General features: G+C 39.9%; 1 long non-coding RNA gene across 5 annotated transcripts in view; it reads left to right on the forward strand.

Moving 5' to 3' along the window:
* Positions 1–1,132: 1,132 nt before the first annotated feature.
* Positions 1,133–21,143, forward strand: part of LOC128415776 (uncharacterized) — a 123,912-nt gene continuing 103,901 nt past the window's right edge. For 2 of the 5 annotated variants that reach the window (XR_008331058.1, XR_008331063.1), the window contains exons 1-2: positions 1,135–1,367; positions 4,993–5,104. This is a non-coding gene — a long non-coding RNA (uncharacterized LOC128415776). Of the gene's footprint in view, positions 1,368–4,992; positions 5,105–21,143 lie in introns of all 5 variants that reach the window. The other 3 variants (XR_008331062.1, XR_008331061.1, XR_008331059.1) reach the window with 3 other exon arrangements.

Consider the following 21,143-nt stretch of genomic DNA (forward strand, 5'->3'; position numbering starts at 1 on the left):
AGCTTGCACTCAAACAAATTCTGCAGAATGAAACCAGTTCTCACTGGGTGCAGATTTGGAGTGCATCTGGACTACATAGAAAATACAAATACTCAGACTCTGTTGGTGCTAAAATAAAATGTGTGTACTCATCCCAAAGCATGCACACCCAGAAACAAAGTATATTAGATCTGGAAAGGAGATAACTACATTAAACATTTGCAAGAAATAAGAGAGAAAATTTACCAAATCGAGAAGGTTACATGTTTTGGTCTTGTAGTTCACAACAGCTTGAAGTTCACATTAAATAACCCTGTGCATGTTTCAAGTGGTGTTAATTATCACTAAGGATCAGGTAGGAGTACTATAAAACAAAATACTTTATTTAAACAAGCTTTCTTTTAACTCCTAACTCCCTCCTACTCTTCCTCTGTACTTTCTGTACTGAATCACTTCCTGGTAGCTGTTCCCTTAACGTGCGACTTCCCTCTGTGTCCTTAAGTTTCTCTTCCTGACTGCTGTCCTAACCTTCTTACTTGGTCCCATATGCAAGTAAGTAGCAACTGGCTATGGCAGTCTGGTCTGCTGAATAATACCTACACCTGCATGTACAGTTCATATTATTTTCCAATCACTTCATTCATAACACAGGACAGAAGAATGTTACAATCTAAACAAATATGGGGTCTGAACCAGGTGGTTACAAACAATGGCTCTCTTGCCTTTATCATTTCACCCTATTTTTCTCACTAGCAGTTTTTTCAGATATAGTAACACTCATGCACTACTTACAAATTTGCTTGCCTGCTCCAGCCCTTTGAGCTCAGACTTCATGCAGATACTTTGTCTGATCAGCAGATTTGCAATCTGTCCCCACCCCCATAAAAACCAGCATCCCAAACCATAGCTCAGCCTCTATCCTGTCACCCTAAACTCATATCCTTAAAATTTCCACTTACTAAGATGTCTAACTTCCTGGAGTTGTTTCTGCCCGTCTCCTGTGGTGGCCACTCTGCTGTCTTCACATCACAGCCAATCACAAAATCTCACTACAGAGAGCTGTTCCCTTCCCTCTCACCTAGGTGAAAGTAACAACTCTCACATATTGAATGGAAAGGGTTAAGCAAGGCTGAGGGATTCTTTTGTCCTTAGGTTATCTGACTCTGATCAGTACCACTAGCCAATAGGAGTCCTCCTTATGAGCCAATTAAGTAATTTAGGATTTTGGCTGCCCTTCTGAATTATCTGCCTGTCTGACCATCAGGTGCATGCATTTTCATCTGAGCCAATCAGATGCCTGTTACTGGAATGCACTGATCCTTCCCCACTTTTTTGAGCAAGCAGTCTTTTGGAACCCCCAAAGGGAACAATGGTGCTATCCAGTTGAGGTATGATTTTACAAAGGGGTTGGGAATTGAATCTGCAGAGTTTACTGTGCAGAAAGAGTGTGTGTTAACAGGAGTGTGTTCAATATTTCTAGCAAGGATTTGTGTATGCAACAGAGCAGTCAGGGCCGGATTTAGGTTTGATGAGACCCTAAGCTACTAAAGGTAATGGGGCCCTTTATATGTCCAGCTGTCCTTTGTCAGCAACAAATTGTTGCTGTTTTTTGTGAATATATGCTATATGGTAATTTATGGACCTAATAGGTATCTAACCAGTGATATTTTAGGGAGCAGGCTAGCAGGCGGGGCCCATTACTTACATCATAGGAGCCTACACCACACAAAACACTGTTGCTGTATGTAGGTTTTATTTTATTTGTTTTTTTATCTTATATTTTGGAAACGTACATCCAGGGGTTTTTTCTTTATTGGGGGGCAAGATAGTGGGGCCCTAAGCTATAGCTTGTTTAGCTTATACGTAAATCCGGCATTGTGCGCAGTGCTTCTCAATCGGTGGCCCTTGGATCATGGGGCCCTTTTAGGGGGATCTCGGGACCATACCCTGACCACTGCCTCCTCAGTGCCCCACCTCCTAGCTATGACATAGGCTTTTGGCTGAATCAAAAGCAGCACCTGCAACAGTTTGTGAGCTGAGTAAAAAGGGGCGGTGGAAGAGAATGTCTCCTTCCTCTGAAGAGAAAGGACCAGACGATGCACTGAAGGAAATTAGAACAAGCAAGAAAAGGTCAATATTTACTAACTTGCTTAATAAACTGGTAATGGTAAGGAAGGGTTTAAGAGAGAAAAGTTCTTAAAATAGGAAGAAGTGGTTGTAAAAGAACCAGAAAGGAGGAATGAAAAGAAAACCTGAAGTGTTTTTTTTTTGGGGGGGGGGCTTGTCAGTGGGGAATAAATTACAATATGAGTGTGATAGGAGAATGGGAGCAGAAATTACAGGGCATGGGTAAAAATGCTTTGAAGGGCATGTGGGGGTAGGAAGTGAAAAATATTAAAAGAAAAAGTATTTTCGAATTAGAGCCTCTATATCAGCAAATTCTGCCTAAAATGGGGAGGCTGAATCACAATACCTCCAGAGCAAATGCCTGTACAGTGGTTACATACGCTTTAGGTTACATACGCTTCAGGTTACGGACTCCGCTAACCCAGAAATAGTGCTTCAGGTTAAGAACTTTGCTTCAGGGTGAGAACAGAAAGCGTGTGGTGGCGGTGCGGTGGCAGCAGGAGGTCCCATTAGCTAAAGTGGTGCTTCAGGTTAAGAACAGTTTCAGGTTAAGAACGGACCTCCAGAACGAATTAAGTACTACCACTGTACTTAGTGTGAGTAGAGCTGAGATGCAGGACTCCTTGCTACAAGGAAAATGCTGTAGTAAAGAGTTTAGCCATTTCCAAAGATTAACTGACACCATTTTCTTCTGATACCCATTAAAACGCTGATGGCTGCCACCATTTTGTGACCAGCTGCCTTTGCTCCACCATTTTGTGACTGGTGGGCCTAAGTATTTAGGCCACCTCTCAACCAGGCCTTGAAGGTAAAAAGTTTAAGAACCTCTGCAATTTTATTTAATTTATATCCTGCCCTTCAGCCCAAAAGAGCCCAGGATAGTAAGCAATAACTGATAAAACTTTATTAAAACATTAAAAACAATTCCATTATAGATGCAGACTGGGAAAGAGCTCAACTTAAAAGACTTTTTGAAAGAGGAAAGTCTTAGTAGGCACTGAAAAGGCAACAGAGACAGTGCCTGTTCTGATATCTAAAGGCATTTAAATAGTTTGTACGTGTAGAGACTAAGGATAGTGGATAAATTTGATTCAGCTCCCATTTAAGGGCCACTTTTTCAAAGTTGCACTTTTTGATATAAGAACCACAACCATTCTTTGAAATTTGCTGGCAAGAATAAAGCACGGTCAGTTTCTCCCACTGTCACTACAGCTCTTACCAAATAGTCATCCAACAGCACAGACAAGACCAATATTACATGCTGCATTAGCAGGTAGAAAATGCAGCTGCATAGAATGGGACATAATAGAAGGAAAGCAAATAGCGAGCAGTGGATGGACGAACTTTTTATACCTCTGGTGAGGCTCGTACACAGCAGAGTAACGGGCAGATGTTCAACAGGCATAGCTTTTCTTGGTATAAACATCTTAACAGAAGCAATAGGTTTCTTGTTTGATCCTAGTCTGTTGTTCAGCTGTTAATCCAACTATGGGAAAAGTATTTAATGCCATAAAAGGTAAAGGTACCCCTGCCCGTACGGGCCAGTCATGTCCAACTCTAGGGTTGTGCGCCCATCTCACTTAAGAGGCCGGTGGCCAGCGCTGTCCGGAGACACTTCCGGGTCACGTGGCCAGCGTGACGAAGCTGCTCTGGCGAGCCAGCACCAGCGCAGCACACAGAAACGCCGTTTACCTTCCCGCTAAAAAGCGGTACCTATTTATCTACTTGCACTTAAGCGTGCTTTCAAACTGCTAGGTGGGCAGGAGCTGGGACCGAAAGACGGGAGCTCACCCCGCCGCGGGGATTCGAACTGCCGACCATGCGATTGGCAAGCCCTAGGCGCTGAGGTTTTACCCACAGCGCCACCCGCGTCCCATTTAATGCCATAGCCTGGATTAAATTGTTTTTGGGATTTAAAACTTTGGTGCAACCTTTCACAATTGCTTTACTTAGAGTTGAAACTTGAGTATACAGTTGAGTGCATTAAAAAAATTGTTGAAAAGTTTGTGGGTTGTTTTCTTTTTTAGTTTTATCTGTCAATTAATAAGCAAAAGAATCACATTCAAAAATTACCAAAGGGGAGAGAAAATACCAGTAGAATTCTCACAGGTGCGAATACATGATTTATGCTACATTTACCTCATTTTTGAGGTGACTTGAGAAGTGCTTGTGTTCATTCTACAAATTATTTTACCAGTGGTCTGCTTTTGTCAGCCTTCCCAGGCATCCACATTTTCTGGAAACCCCAGGTTTTGGAGTGGGTTTTCCTGGAAGTTGGGAATGCTGCCCACCATGTGCATAACAGCATATTATTATTATTATTATTATTATTATTATTATTATTATTATTATCATCATCATCATCCCCCCTTTTTTGCTTTTAAAGTAATCCTTGCAGAAAGTGTTTGTTTCCTTTTACCTTTTTAAAAAAGAAAGGACTTCCCTTAAAAACCCAACCAGCAAGCGCACCAATCATAGGCCCTTGATAGCCAGCTTTGCCAGTGCCCTACACTTCAATTATAGCCTAGGGAAAGATGACATGAAGTACCATAACTCTCCCCATTGAGCATTTCAGATCAGGGAGCGTAGACAGCCAAAGAGACTACAGAGAGCTGGAGAAAGGTTTAACAGAAACAAAAATACATACCATTCCCTCAACCTCCTCACAGCAATAAAACCTTAAGTTCCTACGAATGATGTAGAAAATAAAAAGCCTCTTACATGGGAGAAGGAAACTTTAAATAAAGTGGAATACTGGTTTTGGCAAAGCACTTTTAAGAAATCAAAACCTTAGAGTCAACAAGATTTTCTTAGCTTAATTTATGGGGGGGGGATGGTTATCAGAAAGTCAATTCTGTGGCTACATGGTTTTCATCATTGTTACAGATTCTGCCCCTGGGAAAATCTCATGATATCCAATCTCTCATCCGTGGTTCTGCGCTGTCTTCACTGCTCACCATGATAAGGGTCAAGCAGATGGAAGAAAGAAATGATTAAGGTAGGTTTGTTTTGTTACAATCAAATTAAATTCTAGGGACGTGAGAGAAAAGTCTATGCTGTAGTCTGAATTGGTATGTAATCCCACTACTTAAAACTGTAATGACAAAATTAACCCTGCATCAGTAGTTCCCAACCCATTATTTGTAGCACACTAGTCGAGTTACATACAAGCTACATTCTTGTGCGAGAGCCATGATAACTTGTACATTTTTTTTTAATTGTGTAGAAGAAGTAATTGAAAAACATATTGTGACATAATCAGGACTGTCATCAGGTATCCCGCAGTCATGCACCTTCACTTTTGCCCTACAACTGTCTTATCAACAGTGCACTGTTTCCTGAATCCACTCTTTACTAAAGATTATCCTCTCTTTTTTATGTCACCAGCTTAATGAGATGTATTATAGCCCAAGGGGTTTAATCAGTTCAAAAGAACAGACGTTACCTCTTAAGAATGCGTTCACACTTTTTGTAATAAATTACAAGGAAAATCTTGCATAATTAGAACATAAACTTTAATGAAGTTAGACCTGTAAGCAAACCATTAAAAAAAAAAAACCACATGGGTGCTATTGTACAATGTTTACAGGGTTATGCATTCACTTTCACATTAAGCACCATTTTAAAAAGATTGTAATGAGATAGTTTCCTTGTTAACATAAACAATTTCCAGAAGAGCCACAAATCAACCAAAACCTAAATAAATATTTCCTAGAAAAATGAAAAATAGTGATTTCTGACAGCTCATAGAAGAGATTGTGCAGAGCATTATAAATCTAAGCATAGGGACTAAAAACACTCTTATTTTTGATTATTCTAAAGAAGAAAAGAATGATCTTTGTTTCCAGAAACAGTAAAGTACATTCCAAAGCTGCTTTTGTTTTTAATTTACAGAAGCTCTTGATTCTAATCTACTAAGCCAACAAATAATCTGTCCACTAGTTTTCTCCCCCCCCTTTATTTTCTGAGTCTCATGAAAAGTACACACAATTGTTGACATACGGGAGGGGAAAAATACATATTCCTTCTCTGTTATTATGAATGGATCATTTCAATGCAAGTGCTCACTCCATAGCCCATAGCTCTGGAACTTTGAAATCTTGTACTTACTAAACAGAAGAACCTCTAACCTCATTCTGTGAGTATCAATGGAAAAGTAATTTAACTTAATCCAATGGGGAAAAGTTAAGGTCTGTGTCACTTAAAAGAGGGGAGGAGGAAGACAGCAAGAAGCTCATTTCTGTCTTTTTAAAAAAATGTTTCATCTGAATGATGTTCAGTGGGGGTAGAAACTGGCAACTGACTGTGCGATGGGACAAACCTGGCCCCTGAAATAGTGCCATATTCTTTACTTGCTGCTTTGAGTGCCTCCGCCACTCCCTCCTCAAGTGGCAGTGAATCCTATGGAAGAGGGAAACACAAAGTGTGAGTAGGAACAGACAGAAGACGAGCCAAAGGCTACCTAGTCCAACATCCCATTTCCCACAGTGGTCATCTAGATGCCTCTGGGAATCCCACAAAGAAGTCATAAAAGTAACACTCCCCTTCATTGTTGTGCACAAGCAACTGGTATTCAGAGCCATGCTGCCTCCATTCCTGGACGTAGCACATAGCCATCAAGACACCGAGCTGGTTTGCACATAATGCTAAGCCATACAATCACTGAGTGTGAACACACAAGTGTGGGGTTTCTGGAGAGGAGATTGTAGCTGTGTTATTCTTTCTCTGGTCCTGTTGCTACTGCGATCTAAGCCATGGTGTGGTGTGTTGTCTGAACACAGGCTTGTGATTTGTCTGACTCCAAACACACAGACTGTAACCAAGGTTTGTTCTTGGGATTGTAGCTGAAGGATTGTCAGGAGGATTAAAGCCATGAGCCTGGGTATAGATGAAACACAGCCAAACCAGGGCTTAGCTTACAGCAGCAACAGAAATGGGGGAGGGGGGTGCAGTGGCTGCAAACTTCTCTACATGTAGACCACCTCATAGAGTCCATAGGCAGTAAGCACTTGCTGTTTGTAGGTTCCTTAGATTTCAGAGAAGATTTGGAAGTTTCACTAGTTCTACAAGGACAGAGTCGCTTTTCTATGGTAAATACCCTTTCTTGACCCATCTAGCCCCTTTGCTTCTGTTATCTGCACTCAGACCCAGCTGGCAAACTGGATTTAAATTTTTATTTCTATAAAATTCAGATTCTAGGCTTAGGAAGTCAAGCATTTTCCTCATTCAAGGACCTCACATAAAGCCTCTTTTAATTTGCCCTGTACAAGACGGACAACACCAACTCTCATCTGAAATGGAAAACAGCTACCTTGGTGGCTTGAATCTACCATCTACGTCACTAGAACTACTACGCCACCTTTCACCTGAGTTACACGGAATGCTCACAAGTTTCCTTTCTTGCTTTCTGCATTCGTGTTGTCCTGGCAAAGTAAAGAAGGACATGTCATTTCAACAGATTTGCTGTCACAGAAATAATACATTTGCTGTTTTGGGGTTTTTTGTTAATTCATAGAATCACCTTCCACCAAAATTACATAGCTGTCAACTATTGCCTTTTCTTGCAAGGAATCCTATTCGGAGTAAGGGAATTTCCCTTTTAAAAAAAGGGAAACGTTGACAGCTATGCCAAAATAGTGTACAGAAAAGTTGCACAGAGTTGCTGCAGCTTTCATTCCCACCCCCCAGCCCCTGAGTCTTGACTTACATTCTGCTTGAGGCACATTTACTCAGATGCAGAAACCACTCAAAGAGCATTTATGTTACATTATGAGAATGCAAGAAGATCTTGTCAAGCAAGGTGACAAGATTCACAGCAGAAGAAAATTTGCAAACTGTCCCAGACATTGTGCCAACATACCCTGGAGTATTCCATCTACTGTACATTCAGCCATAGAGACAGCGACAGTGTAAACAGGGACACTCCTATTTGTAACTAGAGTGCTTGTGAATGGCTATCAGTGTCCATACTGTTTATTCTGTTTTTGTTTTGTAAATGATCGCTGATCTCTTGTTGCTAGTATAACGGTTCACTTCAATTCTGCACCTTACTTGATGGCTCAGTCACATTTTCACAGATGCTGTCTGTGTGCTTAAATTGTGCCAATAAACCTGAATAGTGCTGTGCCACATGCTACTAATGCACTCTGTACTGTCAGTAAGCTTATCTGGACTAAAAGAGAGTTGCCTTTGCAGAGAAACCTAAGTCATTGTTCAAAACCTAAAGGTAGATTTGTTTCATCTGTAGCTGCTTTTCCACGAAGTGGTTGTGAGGATTAAATGAGGTAGCTCCAAATAGAATACCCTAACCTCACTGGAGAGTAAAATGCTTTACCAATGTCCTGTGCTGATTTCATCTGAAACATCCAGTGAGAGTCTACAGCAGGCTTGGGGAACTTCTGACTCATGAATTTAATTAGGCCTGCCACAGGCCCAGGTTTGAACCACAAAACCCAACCTTGCTCACTGAAGTCATATGTGATGTCAGGTGTGAGGCAAGTAAGGATGCTGCTTCAAAGAAACAGTTAGAGCTTACTGTGAGCACCTATCAGTGGATTGGTAGTGACAGTGAGCCCCACTGGGATTAGCTTCACTTAGGAGTTCCCTACCCCTGGTCTAAACTATAACATGCACTACCAAGTACCATACAACCTGTGGCCTACCAAGAATCAAAGGTGGGATTCACTTAAGGAGCCCCATTAGTTTGCCCTGATTCACAATGGGGTTCTGCCCCATATAGTCTGCCGCTCATGGGCCTTGGATCTGGTGGGGGGTAGGGAGAACTCCCAGAAGAACATGCAGGGGAGGGGAGGAGGGGGGTCATTTCAAGTGGCAAGCTGGAATGCTTGTGCGGATGGAATACTTGTAATAGCATGATGTTGAATTCTACCCAATGTAGCATGCAACCCACCAGCCATATATTGTACCTGATACCCATCACCATTTTACAGTCACAGGCAAGCAGCAAAGCCAACAGATTTATCAAGCCTCTGATGGGCTTCCTAGATGGTGGGCTTGGTGAGCCACACACAAGTAAGTAGGAACTATCACTCTCCGGTGATGTATGCAAAGTGTCACATACAGTACATACGTCTGAGAGAAGATACGACTTAACTGATTTTATATTTCTTATTAACCTGGCAGTTTCTTATTTCTTACTAACCAAAACCAGCTAAGAATAGCGTGCCCTTAATGCTGCTTACTAATTTAAGGGCTTTGTAAGTTAGCTTTTAAATTCTGGCTTGTAAACTACAATGAAATTCACCAAAATAGTGGTAGAAACTGCTTCATTGTAATGTCATCTAAGAAGCTCTTCATCTTAATCTGTCTCCGTGAGGTGTGGCCTCCTGCTGAGGAATACACAGTTATATCGTTAACATGGCAGACCCCACTGAGAGATACAACAGCCCCAGTCATAGATGATAATGAAACAATGACAGGTTTTTCTAAACGAGACTTTATGAAAATCCACTCCCGTTACTGCTTGGGAAAAGCATTCTTACTGGGGTATTTATTGTAAAATGGGTGGGGAGCCTGTTTTTAGACCACAGCTTCCATTATCCCTGACCACTGGCCATGCTGGCTTGGACTGATTTGAGTTACAGCTCAATAACATGTGAAGGGACACAGGTTCCCTGTGATAGAGTCTGATCAATAAGCAGAAATTAGCAGAATTTAGTCAGTTGAATTTGTCCAGGCGTTGCTTAGAAATGTCCTAATAGGTCTCATGGTCAAGTAGGCTGAACAAGAGTTGGTGTACAGGGAAGCAGATTAGAAATTAATGTAAGGGACCAAGGTGAGCACTTAAGCCAATGGAACCTGGAAAGTACAAATGACCCAGGAAAACTAATTCCATGCATCAAATAACCAGCAGAATGTCCAAACACAATCAAATTAGCAATTTATGGATATATGTGAAAAGAAATGTATGAGTTGAGGAAAATATGCTTCTACACATGAACATGGTATGATATATATTTAAGCTGGCATACACCTGGAAAAGGTTGTACATGAAATTGGCAAATTGACTGGCTTCCTCCTGAGTCTTTGGCTCATCTTATTCATTTTGTGAATTGACATCACAGAACTAGTTTTCGTGTTCAGTGTACTGATGCTACAGTTCTTTTGATGGTGATTTGTATTTGATGTTCTTAAGTATTTCCCTCCCCCCTCAGATATTGATTAATATTAAATATGCATATATATATATATATGGTTATCTTTAGGGAGTAACATTTCTCTTTACTATCAGGTATACTATTCTGGAATCTAAAATGTTCCATGATGAGCAGCATTCAGGATTTTTGGCACATGCATTGGTTGTGACCTGATGGTGACTTGCACATAGACATCTCATTTGTAATTGTCCCATATCCTAGGCATTGTTCCAGTAATTTCAATTTTTGTTCCAATATTTGAAAGGAAAGTTAATCAGAAACTGAAAACCCAGTGGCGCCTATCCAACTAAGATTAGTAAAGTTGCTGTGATAATTTGTCCATTTTTCTAGCTATTGACAGAGAAATAGGTGAAAAGAAATTCTCCCCACCACCACCACCACCCCAAAGTAAGAGAAAGGTGACAGAGATTTTACTTAAATTTCCAGGAGCAAGTTTTAGAGAGGTGTGGATGTTATTCCTTGCAATTGTTTAAAGAGCAACCCTCTTGCTGCTCTCCACAGTCTCATGGAAAATCCAGGATGCATGCTGACTGTGGAGACTACTTAAAAAGGATCAGAGAACAGCGTGGTGAATTTTTGAAGTTGAAGGAGATAATATCCCTATGCCCCTCAGCCACCTTGTAACATTAGTTATTAGGGTATAAGTGCCATTCCCTCTCCAGATGTCACCAAAGATCTTTATCAACTTTCACAAGGAGGCATAAAAAAATTACCTCTTTCATCAGATGAGTGGGCAGTGTTCAGAAGCACTGGAATTAATTGTAATAAAAAAAGTTCTTCTTGTTGTTGTTGTTTATATTATATCAATATGTATGCTGCTTTTGTACATAAATATGCCCAAAACATTTCGTAATGCAGTAGCAGTACAACAGCAAAAATGCATCATTACACTGAACAATCCAATACCAATTCATCTCAGAACATGTTATGATGATCCAAAAAAACATTCTTTTTAATACAAACAGTATAACTTTTGCAATTTATTACAAAATAGGCAATATCAATAATTAAAATACATATGAATTGATGTTATTTATGCTGAAATATATAAAACAGAGTCAGATATATAATAAAACTTCCCAATGCAGTCAGGTACTGTATTAATAACTCCTTATTTTGTACAGTGGTACTTCAGATTACAGACGCTTCAGGTTGCAGACTCCGCTAACCCAGAAATAGTACCTCGGGTTAAGAACTTTGCTTCAGGATGAGAACAGAAATTGTGCGGCGGCAGTGGGAGGCCCCATTAGCTAAAGTGGTGCTTCAGGTTAAGAACAGTTTCAGGTTAAGAACAGACCTCCAGAACGAAATAAGTTCTTAACCCGAGGTACACCACTGTACATTGCAATGACAGGGAGTGTCAGCTCAGCTGCCTTGACAAGGTGGACTTCGCTTCTCTTTCCTTGTGGCAGTTCCATTGCAGCACAGGATGACAAACAGGGAGGACTTCTTTCGCCAGAAGGGGAAATTTTATAAGCGGTGCGAGAACTTGGCAAAAAGCAACCCAGCCCTGCTCTTCTTTTCAGCTCAACCCTAATTTTTAACTGGTCACAGCATGAAAAGGTGAACTTGCAAAACTGTTTGATACAACTATAGTGAAGATGTATAGGACGTTCGTTCACATATACAAACTGATCTTAAAAGGAGTGTTCCGCCCCCCCCCCCCGGCAGATTAAAAATGGTGAGAGAATAGCCAATTGAGCCTGCATGTGGACTAGACATAAGTGCAACACTTAGTGTTAACAGTATACATTTAAGTCTTTGTGTCAGAGCAGCATTATTAATCCAGGTGGACTGACCCAAATTCTCCCTAATGTCAACTCCATTGTAGGGGAGAGGAGTTATTTTGATATTCATAATTCAGTGTGCTTTTTTGAATATTGTTATTAGAAACACATATCTACACCTAGCTTAAACACAAACACAGCCGCAACCGCACAGTCACAAAAGCCTGAATTTTTATGCAATGCAGACTATCCATATGCATATCCAGAACTATATAAAAAGAGAAAAAGATATCTTTTCATTTTGCCTTTTGTGCTGTTCACTCCAGGAATCCTGGCTTGATCTTGACAGATCTGCTAGTTTATAATGAATATTTCCGTAGCTTTTATGGTTAGCGTCAAGAAGGCACCTGGGAGTAAGATTTGCTCACTGTAGGGGGCTGCTTTGTGTTCCTCCGCTTTTGTTTTCTTATATTGGTGTGTTTTTTTACTGAATTCTTGGGTGTTTGCCTATAATAAACATTTTGATTGCAACTAAATATTTTATTGATTTAAGCATGAACAAAAAGAGAGCACAACAAACAAAGAACATCTACTATTCTGTTGCACTGGAAAGAAATGTAGCTAATAAACACTATATATGCGGGGAATATATATACACACATACATACACACAATGTGTCAGGCATAGCAGAGGCATTTTTAAAAAAATTACCGCTGCTAATGTGCTGGGGGGGGGTAATCCTGGTACCTTGCACTGGGATAGGCATACAAGGCATATGGGAGTGCTGCACCTCTCTTCCTGAGAGGCATAACCATAAAATCAAGCTCCGAAAGCATGATACTCTATTCTTCTTTATTTATATATTTAATTTTTAAATTACGTTTGTATACTGCCCTATACCCGGAGATCTCAGGGCGGTTCACAACATAAAATTACAATATAACAAATACAAAACACATCATAAAAATAAAAACAGAGACAGCCCAACAATCCCCGCTTCCACAACACATTAAAAGGGCATTGGATGTCAATCAGCCTAAAGCCTGGTTAAAGAGGAATGTTTTCACCTGGCGCCTAATATTGTATAATGAAGGTGCCAGCCGAACCTCCCTGGGAGAGCATTCTACAAATGGGGAGCCACTGCAGAAAAGGCCCATTCTCATGTTGCTGCCCTCCAGATCTTTCATGGAGGAGACACACAAAGAAGGGTCTCAGGATGATCTCAGGGTCTGGATAGGTTCATATAGATAGAGGCAGTTCTTCAGATATTGCAGTCTTGAACCATATATGCAGTAGAATTAGGGCCTAGGGCAGAAGACAGCACAAGGACTCCCACTACCAGAATGGGACTTTACTGTTTTTTGTGGAGAGGGGTGTCTTCTCAGACAGAAACAACACAGTTTCTTGCGGTAGCTATTTCTAGGTGACCTTCCCTAATACTAAAATATTATCTATTTATTTATTACATGGAGATGCCATGGTTCATCTGGAACAGCACAACCAAATGCTTTCATCTGCCCCAGCTGCAACAAAACATGTCTTTCCCATATCAGTCTCTACAGTCACAGGAGGTGCTGTAACCTTGCAGCAGTTTGACTGTTACAGCTGCTTCCTCATTAATCTGTGAACCTTTTTCTACAAAAACATCTGCATGAAAATTTGCAGTTTAAACACATCATTTAAAAATCTGTTTTCTCTCAAAATAAGATGTTGATATTATTTCAATACTTTTGAACCTAGAACTGCATTAGAAGATGTGGGAGGTGTAAAAGCTGGTGGATAACCAAGTTCCAATGCACGCATTGGTATGAGTGGTGTGGATCATGTAAACTTTTATTGGAATTCATAAAGATCTCATTCCGCAAGCATCCTAATTGCAGCAACAAGCAGCTGAGGGAGCAAAATGGCAGAGCAGAGGAGGGTTTAGTCCCCTGCAGCACAGTCCTGATCCTGATTGGTGCCCCTGGTGACTCCTATTAATTGTTGTTTTTAAAAAGGAGATGAGGGAATAGAATTTAAGACATAGCTAAAGTCACATCTGCTGTGCCCTTCTTGCATTTAGTAGATTTTTAAGCACATCTTGTGCTAGTGAGAGCCTATAATTTCCTTTACAGTAGTCTCTTTGCTTTGTAGGGGAGCAAGAGATACCTTTCTCTAATGGAGAAACCCACAACAAATCCAAGATCTCCTATTAATATAGAGAGTCCTGAACTGTAATATATTAATGAATGGACATACACTCACACTGTAATCATGAATTTCAGTATTGCCTTTGATGCCTCATTGGGCACAAAGCTCTTACAAAATGTTTGAAGTGTCTGGCTGTGTAATAATGATTTATAATTCTCTTGAACCAAAGCAAAATTTGCTCGTAAAAATCATTTTTGAAATAAAAAATAAATTGTGACTGGAGGGTCCGGGTTTGTTTCAAAAAGAGATCACCCACAAGCAGCAAATTATTTTAAAAGCCACTGGTTCTAGTGTTTTGAGATAGGCAGTGCACAACTCAGAATTTCAAAGTGCTATTAATTAAGATCAGTTTATTAAAATGTCAATCTTTTCAACCAAAATTTCCTCTGCTGCAACTACTAGCTGCAAGTTTCCTTCTGTGTAACAAATACGTCTAACTTTGGTGCTATTTTTCCTCCCATAACCATTCATTTCTTATTCTGTAAGAAGGGTTTCTTCCCTCCTTCTGCAAACTGGGTTTCTGTGAATGGCTCCTACATTTCTATCTGCCTCTTAAACAGTCAGTAAGGTTTTCCATGTAATAACTAGCCAAAACCAATGATACAATATACTTTAGAGAAGCTCCTTTTCTCAAATTCATGTGCTCTCTGGTTCCTTTCTCACTTTGGCCTTTCAGTGCTACCCAGTGATGGTTTTTAGACAGTCAGCTGCATGTGGAATTATTAGCCAGGTGGACTGCAGTAGACATAGTGATGTTGCATCCCTGCACATCCTTCCTGTGGGTTTAACTGCACTGGTGGATGCGCTCAGTTTGAATGTGTATGTCTGTCACCCTTTTAAGAAGTCAGTTGGGCAACATAACCTTTGAGATCCCTTCCAACTTTGTGATTCTTTGTCATATATGTCAGGCAGCACTCAGATTTCTAAAACAGAGATAAGTGTAGATGATGATGAACATGTTTGCACATGTGTGTGTTTTATGATGTTGCCCATGATCATTTGTGATGAGTTATATGGTTCATGTGTAGAATAGTGGGATCGATGAATTATAGGATGCTGCATGGAAAATCAAGGCGATATTTTGGTTTCCTTAACTTCTAAAAATGAAACCCCACAAATGTTACTGGTTAATTTTTTATATATTTTAGCATCACGGGTTCCAGCAACCTGGAAACTTAGTAGACAATCAGACACCAGCAAGTATCCACCCAAGTAGGATCTGGATACTAATCTGTTGGGGCCCAGCACAATAGAAAAATCCCTGCAAATTTCAAAATTGATAGTATATTTTAATCAACTTTGTATAGTACAGCTTAAACATCTGCAAAAAGTAAAAATTGTTGGAGCCTTTAGCAATCGATCAGGTCTCTTTTGGAGTTGTACTGTAGGTCAATTTACTGTATACTATATGTATCATCCTATCTAGATCTATGAGGTCAGTTTATTAAGGACTAAAGATACTATGACAATTCATACCCTAAAGTCAATTTGTTACAAAAATATAAAACAAATAACGCATAGTTCTCTCTTACTATTTCCAGAGTCTCATTTTGGAACAATGTCCCACTTAATTGCATTAAGAATAGAATATCTAGAGGGTTGTGGGTTGTTGTTGTTTTTTGCTCTTATTACCAACAGAGTTTAAAAACACACACATACTTGTGTCTGTGTATGAGTGAAAGGGCTGAGAGCATTAAGGCGCTACACTTGAATGCACTGAGCTTCTGAACTCCATGATACTCATTGTATGCTCAGCTTGAGATCAAGACAGTTGTCAAGACCTCAGTTTTATTTCTTCAAAAGATCCAAAAACACTAATGCTTCAGATTCTAAATAAGAAAGATTTGCTTTGCAGAGCCACTGATGCACAGGTACCAGTTTCTGCTTCAAATCCCAGACCCCAGCAGTGAGAAAAACCATTTGCCATTACCCAGTTGTACACCTCAGTGAAATCATCACTGTATTAACTTAGGGATAACAGTTGGATTTAAACATATTTTCCTCCACTGTCACCAGTGTGAAGTGCTTAAATCTAGATGGATAGCATCCATTGCCACTTACAAACAGAAAAGTAAAACTGTCAAATTCTACCAAAATTGTAGAATGTCAGACATTCTCACACTAACCTTAATTCTGTGACAGCACAATGCGAGTCCTAAGCACAAGAAGAATCAAGAGTAGAGGTAACTTTGAAAACTCTTTTTATTAATAAACGGCAAACACACAGAGAGAAAGAAAGCTAGCCAGCTTGGCCTTCCTGTGCAGGTTTACTGACTGTAACCAGTTCCAGTTGGCTTAAGGGAGAAACCACACCTATTCAAAGAGGAAAAGGGTACTGCTGTTACAACCTAGGCCTGCTCTTAAAGAAACAGATCATATGTATAACACCCTCTTTTATCTTCCTGGATGTTTAAAGGGAGCCAGAGGGAGTAGCCATGCGGGTCTAGGGTATTGTGAACATATCTGTCAGCAAGGACATCATTTTCTATGAGCATTCACATTAAGCAAACCAATTAGGGTAAACAGTTTCTTCATTCCTCTGTAGTTGTATAAAAGTAGACTAATGAGTAGGAGGCTAGCCTTCTGTCCCCATATGAAACATACATATCCCATCTTAACAAAACAGGTACAGTCAAACTTCGATTCTGGAATGTAATCCATTCCAGAAGCCCGTTCGGCTTCCAAAATGTTCAACAACTAAGGCGCGGCTTCTGATTGGTTGCAGAAGCTTCCTGCACTCAAGCGGAAACCGCGTTGGACATTCAGCTTCTGAAAAACATTCAAAAACTGGAGCATTTATTTCTAGGTTTTTTTTTCAGCATTCAGGAGCCAAAACGTTTCAAAATGGAGGAATCTGGGAGCCGAGGTTTGCTGTACTCACCAGCAGTCATATAGAGTGGCAAGCTAAAATATCCTAGAATATACATATATTTGGATACTTTATCAACACAGTGAAATGCTGCCCTGCATAAATGTTTACCGCAAAAGCTTGTACATTTGAGGGCTCTGTCATTAATGCATATATGACACATGGTTATTTCCACCGTAATACACATCTGATCCATAGCATCACCACCACCAGTAAAGCAGGAGCTGATGTAGCTACAGTTTATAGACTAGTGTTACTACTCTTCAAACAATTCTCAGCAGAATAGGATTTTCCCCCCCCATGTTTAATAATTTCCAAACATGAAATAGATTATTGCTCTGGAATGGAAAGGGAGGGGGAACCTTGAAACATTTTATTGCACAAACTGTTCCTATATGTTCACATGTCAATTCTACAATTACTTTTTCATACATTATTGCAGAATGCATTCAAAATGTATTGTCAGCTTAATACTTTGTTTTATTTGTGAGTTAGTATGTGGTAGGTTTCCATCCCAGAAAGTGATCCATACAAATTAGGTTTGCTTTGTTACTATGGAAGCTTTAAAGGCTTTGACTCTGCAATTTATTGTTAAAGTCAAGAAAATGGAGGCAGAATTAAAACACTCTTGTGTGGACATTTTGCCTTTCCATTATACATTTTAAACAATTTGACAAGCCCTTAACAAGAGGAAATTTATTCCAATGTGCAAGCTTGATATTTCCAACCGAAGTGTATTATGTTAACTGGAAATCTGGGGAGTAATGGACAACAAAATGTTACCTTGTACTTTAAAGTTATAGAAACAAACTTTGGACTTTAAGGCAGGTGGCTTATCTTCCTCAGGTTTTGATATTTTCATGGTAGTTGATGAGAAGATAGGCAAACACCAGTATTTAAATTGTTCTTCACCGTTTCTGCTAACGAACTGTTTGAGTGGAGGTGTTTCCAAGGTTGGCATTTTACTTTTATTTAAACATGCATTTCTGAGTACCAGTAGGGGAAACATCTGCCTACCCTAAACGTTTCTTTGTGGCAGGGTGGGGCTCTAATGGGATTGGGAAAGGATTGGCTTCATATTCCTCTTGCCTGCCAAGAGTAAGCTCTACTCATCTCAGATAACTTGGATATTTAATCATCCCTTCCACAACTTTCTCTCTCATGTTCCCAACACAACTTGCGACCACATACCTCCTTTGCCACTATAGATATTTTCTGGAATACTGGCCTCTGACCTTAAGTATAGACTTCTAAAGGATGCATATCATTATGCTAAATACTTCTGTTAATCTGATGCGTAGCATTAAATTTTATATTATTCTGATGTGTAGCAACCCATATCTTTAGAATGTCAAGATATGTATACATTAAAAACCAAAGACTTCACCACTGCTGCTCTGGCACCATGCCCAAGGAACCATTGGATACATAAAATACTAACAATCCACCCATTTCATCTGCTAGTGGTGGGACAGCAGACATTTAAATGAGTTGTATAGAGATTTTGGAGCTTAAAAATCAGTTCACACACAGCACTGGTCACAGGCTTATTTAGTATCACTGTTTCCCTACATCAGGAGTAGCAAACCCATGGCCTGCACCATTTTAGTGGCCTGCCACACTTATCTGTGATATTTTCTGGAACAGACAATTGTTAGAAAGTCTTGGAGAGGCCAACACTCCTTTCTGCTTCCTCTCTCTTAATACATTCTAGAAAATGCTGTGATTCAGATAATAGTCCCCCGCCCCGTCTGCACATATGCACAAGTGAGCATGAATTAGCCACTTTGTTGTTGCCCACCATGTGGCCCTTGAAGAAGTTGCCAGCCCTCATTGCAGCCCTTTAACCAAAAAAGGTTAGCCACCCTACCACGTAAATATTCTACAACACACACAACACACCTACCCACACCCTTTGGGTGCAGAATTCAGGAGCAGTGAGAAAGTTGTCATTTGAATAAGCCCTGGAGAAGACTGGCTTCTATAAAGAGAACTTCTCATTGAGGAACCCTTCATATAATACCAAGGAACACCACTTTCCCAGAATCCACCACAGGTGTAGATTGATCTGGGAAGGTAGATGATCCTGACTTTGAGTAGAATTTCTCCCAGATCTGATTCTATGAAAAAGAGTACAAGAGCAGTATACACAGTTCTGGCATTTTAAAAATGCTGACATTTTTTGAAGTGGTGCCCCTAGGAGGCAGAGGTCAAACATGATACTTGATTTTCGTAGCAGAGGAGACTTGCTCTCATGTTGCAGTCTGTAACCGAATGTAAAAGCTGTATGACTGTGTTTTGGGGAGTGGAGACAGACTGAAGTAGGCAAATAGTTTTTTCAGTTCCAACTGGTCAAATGTAACCAAAAGAAATAAATATGTTCATGATAGTTTATCATTTTCTTGTATTGCTTCAAAGGGATTTCATTGCCAGCTGCACAGCCCACTTCCATCTCTCATCATATTTGCATTATGTTGGGTTATACATGTCATGTTTCATAGAGTTTCATTGCATTTTATTATTTCTGTTGTTTTCTTTCCTTGTAAACTGTGCAAGGAAAGGTGAGTCACAAATATTTAAATAAATAAATAAATAAATACCCATAGGCTTTAAAACCTATATGTCTCACCTGTTCTGTGCTAGTACAGCCTAATTCTCTAGACGTTGGGCTACATAAAATTATACTTTCTGCTCATCCCAATTTCATCAAGTCAAATATATTTTCAGTGAGTAACTCTGGATGAGTTACTTCACTTGCTGCATCTTTTCCCTCTGGCTGATACCTCCCTCCACCCTGCCTTTATAGGAGTGAGATGGGGTTTAGGAATTTTTTAAGCACTTTGGGATTACAAGTAAGAAACTATTAGCATGATGTAATGAAAAGTATTATTACATTATTATCTATTTAGCACCTGATTAAACACCACTTAACCCACTGGCTTTAATCCAACGCACAACTGTTAAGGGTGTGTGTGGTTTATTTATTTATTTATTTTTGCTAATGCACCATTGTTCTGACAAAGCCAGCATCTGTGCAGTAGTCCGTATCTTCCACTGTCATTAGGGTAAATTGGTTCCCTGGGCAACGTCCCAGGAACGCAGGTGTCCTGATTACAGACATCCTGATTTTGTGAAGTAGACAGCAGTCACTCATTCACAAAAGGAACTCAGCCTCATTGTTAAACAATCACCGCCAAGCATTTGCTACCAATAAGACCTTGGGAGAAAGGAGACAATTCAGCTCCATTGCCCATATTGTGGCTATTCAAACCACTGGCACCTTCCTCACCAATCTCATTCTTACAAAAATATTGATGGCCAAACAACTATAACTGCTAATATTCAATATGAAATGCATGTTTATATGTATATTGAGGGTGGGGGAGGGAAGAGCCATCTAGAAAATGCAGTTACTTGGATACACCAACACTTTTTCTAACATAGGAGTAGACAGAGATAGTAACTGGTGCTACTTAATATTTGCTCCACGTTTGTTGGAAATTGGTCTTTAGTGTGACATCAGCTACACTTTGAAACTCCTTGCCTATTGATACCAGGCAGGCACCTTCACTGTACTCTTTTCAGCACCTACTTTAAACATTTTTGTTTAAGCAAGCTTATCCAGACATGTCGACACAGTGTGCGGTGACCGTGAAGGAACATTCTTTGCTGGGGATCATTAGGAAAGGAATTGAAAATAAAACTGCCAGTATCGTAATGTCATTCTATAAATCTATGGTATATAAATCTATATACTGTATGCAGTTCTGGTCTCTTCACCTCAGAAAAGATGCTATAGAGTTGGAAAAGGTTTGGAAACGGGCAACCAATTTGCTTTATACAGAGAAGTAGGTGATAAATTATTGGAAATAAATAAATACATTCAAGTGGACTTGACAACACTCTGTTTTAAGCCACCTTATATGCAGCACACTTTGGAAGATTAAGACTTTTATGGAGGCATAGTGCTTCAGCCTCACAGTGATTCATTATATCTTAGTTTATAGTGATCTAACCTTCAACAGCATCTGCATCATGATCTATCAAAGCTAGCGGTATTGAACTATGCCATA

The sequence above is a fragment of the Podarcis raffonei genome, chromosome 1, assembly GCF_027172205.1.
Source record: "Podarcis raffonei isolate rPodRaf1 chromosome 1, rPodRaf1.pri, whole genome shotgun sequence".
Classification (NCBI taxonomy): domain Eukaryota; kingdom Metazoa; phylum Chordata; class Lepidosauria; order Squamata; family Lacertidae; genus Podarcis; species Podarcis raffonei.